Genomic DNA, 6,302 nt, shown 5'->3' on the forward strand with positions numbered 1-6,302 from the left:
GCTGTCTACCTATGGGCTTATAAAGTTTACAGCTGCATTAGGAGGACAAGCATTACCATTAGTATGAAAAGTAAGGCAGACCTCAGTTGCAAAAGCTTCTAGCCATACACATAGGGCAATACGTAAATGATACACCTTATTGCATTCACCCATTCACCCTCCCCTGTTCATGCTAATTGGAAATTTCAATACATTTCAGAGAAGTAACACAACTATCGATCATTTTCCCTGGCACGAATCTTCCTAGAGCTCATGCACTAGCCCATGTGTCTTAGATTTAATATCTGATCACTAGCTGGATTGAAGCCAAGAGGTGGTTCCCAAAGTTGCTGCACATTAGAATCACCTGGGGAACTCTGAGACCTCCCTGTGCCCAGGCTCCTCCCTAGACCTACTGAATCAAAATCTCTGGGGCTGGGACCCAGACACCAATGTTTTTCTTAAAAGCTCTTTAGGTAATTCAAATGAGCAGCAAAGCTTGAGAAGCAGCCCAATAACGGGAACAAACTTATTTCACACAGATAAAGTGGGGCAATTCATATGTTAAAAGAACATGAATATATGTCCATGCCTCTCTCACACTTTGTCACAGTTTACCCTTCCCCCTCCCCATATCCTCAAGTCCGTTCTCTAGTAAGTCTGTGTCTTTATTCCTGTTTTACCCCTAGGTTCTTCATGACATTTTTTTTTTCTTAAATTCCATATATATGTGTTAACATACGGTATTTGTCTCTCTTTCTGACTTACTTCTACACTGTTGGTGGGGATGTAAATTGGTGCAACCACTATGGAAAACACTATGGCAGTTCCTCAAAAAGCTAAAAATAGAGCTACCATATGATCCAGCAATCTTACTCCTGGGCATATATCTGGACAAAACTATAATTCGAAAACATACATGCACCCCTATGTTCACAGCAGCACTATTTATAATAGCCAAGACATGAAAACAACCTAAATGTCCACTGACAGATGAATGGATAAAGAAGATGTGATATATATAAAATGGAATACTACTCAGCTATAAAAAAGAATGAAATAATGCCATTTGCAGCAACATGGCTGGACCTAGAGACTATTATACTAAATGAAGTAAGTGAGAAGGAGAAAGACAAATACCATATGATATCACTTATATGTGGAATCTAAAATATGATACAAATGAACTTATCCATGAAACAGAAACAGACTCACAGACATAGCACACAAACTTGTGGTTCCCGAGGGGAAGGGAGAGGTGGGGGAGTGATGGATTAGGAGTTTGGGATTAGCAGAGGTAACCTATTATATATATGATGGATAAACAACAAGGTCCTACTGTATAGTACAGGGAACTATAGTCAATGTCCTGTAATTAACCATAATGGAAAAGAATATGAAAAATTATATATATGTATAACTGAATCACTTTGTTGTACAGCATAAACTAACACAACATTGTATATCAACTATACTTCAGTAAAATAAATTTTTAAAAAAAGGAAAAAGAACATGAATATATATATATACACACATATATATATATATTTATTTTTTTTCCTCTTTATTCTGTTTGTGTTTCAAATAGGCTTTTTTTTTTTCCTTCTGCAAAAAGCGTTATTGTTTCCATTTGGTCCAAGGCTTGGGAGAGGGCTCCAGGGCGGTTACAAAGCTGCCTAGTAGCAGCAGAGCAGGGCTTCAGGCAGAAGCTCTGATGCCAAAGGGGCTCCTCAGAGGCCGCTGGACTTCAGAGACTCTTGTTTGTGCTCGAGGGTGAGCCTTTCAAAGAGATACTCGCCCGGCACAGCCTGCGGACCAGCCAGCCTGCGGAGGTTGGTCAGGTGGTCGCCCACCTTCTTGATGAGTTTCACCTGCTCCTCCAGGAAGCGGCTCTCCAGGAAGTCACAGAGGTGGGAGTCTGCGCAGGCGGAACCCAGGGCGCACAGATCTGATAGTGCCTGGTGCAGGCTCTTCTCCCTAAGAATGGCGGCTTCCACAGCGTCCTGGCTTTTACGCCACTCATCTTGAGAAGGCTTCCGCGCATCCTGGAAGAGGGCGCGGCCACAGCACTGGTTTTGCACTTTCAAGAGACGCTGGGCGCCCTCACACTTCTCCTCAGCCAGTTGGCGAAAAATGTGGCCCACACTGTCCAGAGTCCCATTGTTGCTGTCGAAATAGAAGCTCAGAGAGAGGTAAGTGTCCCCAGATGCATGTTGAACAGGCGGTGGACGGTGGCCTCCACTTCGATGGAATAAGTCTGACGAACCTGGGAACTCGTGGTTGATCAGTGATAAGGAGCTGAGCTCAAAAAACGGTGTTGGCCTGTCCTGGAGGCTGAGGATAGCTGAGTGGCTGATTCCAAAGGTTGCGACAGGAAGAAAGGTTGGAGGGTGGTTGGGGGCTGGAGCAAGGAGCGTCCCTGGGTCTGTTCATTCCAAACACTGTCTCGACAAGCCGTGGCTGGAAGAAACTCTGGATACAGATCAGGGGCCGAGGGTGCTCAGGAGCGGCGCCCAGTCTACCCCGCGGAGGCGGTCGGCGTTAAGTCCAGCAGGCCCTCCCTCAGGGAAGCCCGCACGGAGGGCAGAGGCACCGAGTCCTGCAGCGCGCACAGGTCCTCAGAGCGTGAGTACGAGTCGGCCGCGCTGTCCGGGCGCAGCTTCACCGAGTGTTCATGGCCTGAGCGCGGCCTCGGGGATGCTGGCTGCAGGCAGGATGCCCACACCCGCCTGTGGGTCCCGGCTTGCCTCCCGGCCGCTCGGGCACCCACCGCCCGGCGGCTGCGGCCCGGCGGCTGCAGCCCCGCATCGTGTGCAGAACCGGCGTCACAGGCAGAAGACATAGGGCCACGGGCCCCAGCTAGGCTGGGCCCTCCGTGCCGCGCTCCGGAGCCCACGCGCGGCCTGGTGTTGCCGCGGGCATCAACGCCCTCCCGAGCTGCGGGGCTGCAGTTTAAGCCTCCGGGCGGGCCCATGGGGGCGGGGCTCCTGTTTTTCTTGAAGTGAAGGTTTACTTGGTTCACTTTTGAGAAGATGTCTGCCAGATACTGAAGTCAGAATAACTCTTGTTACTATTTGTTCCATGAAAAGAACAGTAATTCAGTTCACAACTCAAATAGTCACACAAGTACTTTTTCTTAAGGCCAACATTATACTTTGGTGTGTAGTAGAAGTGCCTTATACATACTTCCTACTTAGTCATGAGGAATATTTAAAAGAGGTATACATATGTGGGTAGGATACAGAGAAAAGCTTATCTTACTTGTAATTGAAGTCTTACTTTTGTTATTTTCTGTGTATCCTTTTTGTACATGCTGAATAGTGGGATAATGGAAATCAATCTGCATGTGTTTCCTGATGATACAGTGGGAGATTTTCCAGTTCCACACGTGAAGTCATCAATAGTCAATTTCTCACAATTCTTCACAGACTGTGCTTAAAATATGGTATTGTGTAAAGGTGCCTTTTTTGTGTTGAGTCAAATTAGTGCATTTAAATGATTTTCCTTACCAGTGATCGTGATTTATGGGCTAAATATAAGCTTCTCTCATTCCTAATTTTAAAAGAACTACCTCTAAGCTAAAGCTTAATTGCACCTTGAAAAATATGGGGGCATTTTTATAATGCTTTTGGGAAGGTGGCTGTGAATTAGAAGTAAATAAATAATGCTGTTAAATGATGTAAATATACATTTGTTTATTTTGTTTGTATAATAACTCTCTCAGGAGTTCAGATTTATATATTGTTAAATTCTAATCCTTGGGAAATACTTGTAAGATAGGACTTTTAATTTTCAATTTATAGAGGAGCAAATGTGAGAATGGATATTGTAAACCAATTTATTTCCCACTAAGGAGATCATCAGTCACCTCCACACTGCCAAAGGCAGTTCATTTGTGTTCATCCTTTTCTTACCAGATCATTCTGTGACAGCTGGCAAATTTTACTACTAATTCATTGAAACTCTCTGTGTAACTATTTTTTAAAATAGTACTTGTCTCATAATTCCTTTTTAGTATTCTTTGTATCTTTTACAAAAATCATCCTTTTAAGTGTCTGTATTCTTGTGGCCTCTGTCCCTGGCATTATGCTCCTTTGAATCCATGTACTCTTCCTGTGTGGCCTCATTTGGAATACTCATGCTCCTAATGACTTGCTACTTGATGCTGAGTCCTATATTTATGTCTGCAATCTAGAACAGCAGACCTCCACCCAGCTGCTTTCTGAATATCTACATATGATCATCCCTCTGGTGTCTCAAATCTCTCATATCCCAAACTGAACTTATTATCTTCTTCTAAACTTGCTCATTTCTTTGTATTCCCTGTCTTGCTGAATGATGTGGAGTTGTACCAACTACCCAAGAGAGAACACTGATGGTAATCCTGAACCCCATTCAACCAAATCCAGAGGGTCACCAAGCCATTTTGATTCTACGTTCTTAATCTCGTTCCATCCCCACTGCCACTGCCTTCCTGCTGCTCACATTATTAATAATACTCTCATAATAACAATGATATTTAGTGAACAAGAACTGTATTTGGAAAACTTTACATGTATTATTTCCTTTAAGTTTCATGATAACCTTATGGTGTAGGTACTATTACTATTTCTGTTGTCCAAAATAAAAAAGCTGAGCCTCAAAGAAGTTATGTACTTGGTCCAAGATCACACAAGTAAGTTTGTCAAGTAAATGGCAAACCCAGGATTTCATGTTGGATCAGTAAATGCATTAGTGTCCAAGCTCTTAACCAGCTTGGTAGTTGGCATCTCTCTGCACTGTCAGAACTGAGTCTAACCTAGCCTCTACCCTACTTCACAGAGAACCTTCTAAAATCTGATGAAATTTGATGAAAAGAAATTACAGCATGATTAGAACCTCCAAAGACTCCCATTGCTTCCAAGATAAAGTTCAAACATAGTCTTTGATGATGTGATTCCTGTGCATGTCTGTAACGTTACCTTCAGTTTTTTATTGTCGCCTACATTCTCCCCCAGACATACTGAGTCCTAAGGAACCCCTGAATGTATAATGCCACTTCACATTTCCTTCCCTCGTTCTAATATGCTATTTTCTCTACCTGGAATGTCTTTTCCTTGTTAACTAGCTAATGTCTGTTCATTCTTCGAAGCTCAGTTCATATATCGCTTCTGGTAGGCTTGACCTCCCATTATAATTTACACACCCCTCCTGTCTGTTTCCAGTACATTCCTAGCATTTACCAACCGATACGTAATAATTGATAGACCAGATATTTAAGGGTAAGAATCATGTTTATTTTACATTTACCTCCAGGGCTAGTGTGCTTCCACAAGGCACTAAAATATTTTTTGAATGAATGAGTGATTAAGGTTATTTCAGAACTTGCCTAGTTTAAGTTACCTCCACATATTTTGATCAAATTTTGTAACATGTTTTAAAGAATTAAATTAGGTGTAAGGTTAAAAATCCTCTAAAATTTTGTTAGTAAACTTCTTCTTCTGCTTTGCTCTTCATTTCATTTTTAACAGTCTGTTTCATAAAGAAAATGTAAATATAAGTGCAAATGTAAAAACAGTGCTAAAACACTGATGAACTCTAATAAGTTGGGTGGGAATAGAGATGGGTCAAGGCCAGTGGACAGCAAATAAATATCACACAAGAAATTTTTTGAAATTGGGATATAGTTGAACTTTTCCTCAAAAATATCTGTCATGGTGTTTTTAGGAGGAAATAATATTTTATTACAGGAGAAGACTAGAGTGCATGGCAATAAATCTAGATTTCTTTCCAGATTTTAGGTTAGTTATCTGAAAACCTTGTGATTTCTCACATGCAGAGAAGTGCAGGAGTGTATTAAGCAAACAATAAATAAAATCACGGAAACAAATAAAACATATGTTCTGTTTGCCTATTTCACAAAGTAGAATAAATTTATAAAAGTTTAGCTTTGTCAGGCTTCCCTGGTGGCGTAGTGGTTGAGAGTCCGCCTGCCGATGTGGGGGACACGGGTTCGTGCCCCGGTCTGGGAAGATCCCACATGCCACGGAGCGGCTAGGCCCGTGAGCCATGGCCGCTGAGCCTGCGCGTCCAGAGCCTGTGCTCCGCAACGAGAGAGGCCACAGCAGGGAGAGGCCCGCGTACCGCAAAAAAAAAAAAAAAAAAAAAAAAAAAAGTTTAGCTTTGTCATTATAGAACAGAATAGCAAGAAAATGATCTTTGAGTTTAACCCTATTGAAAGATGCACAAATTGTCATCTTGAGGCCTGAATTTACATTCGGGTTATGATTTGTTTGCTGGCACAATGTTGAAAACCCAGTTTGTAAAGAAGGCATTCTGACTGT

At 42.3% G+C, this 6,302-nt stretch overlaps 1 pseudogene; it reads right to left on the reverse strand.

Annotated features, from left to right (window-relative positions):
• Nucleotides 1–1,709: 1,709 nt before the first annotated feature.
• LOC114896564 lies at nucleotides 1,710–2,953 on the reverse strand (annotated as a pseudogene).
• Nucleotides 2,954–6,302: the final 3,349 nt, after the last annotated feature.

Source organism: Monodon monoceros, unplaced genomic scaffold (genome assembly GCF_005190385.1).
Source record: "Monodon monoceros isolate NGI ecotype Baffin Bay Population unplaced genomic scaffold, NGI_Narwhal_1 Super_Scaffold_16, whole genome shotgun sequence".
In the NCBI taxonomy this organism is placed as follows: domain Eukaryota; kingdom Metazoa; phylum Chordata; class Mammalia; order Artiodactyla; family Monodontidae; genus Monodon; species Monodon monoceros.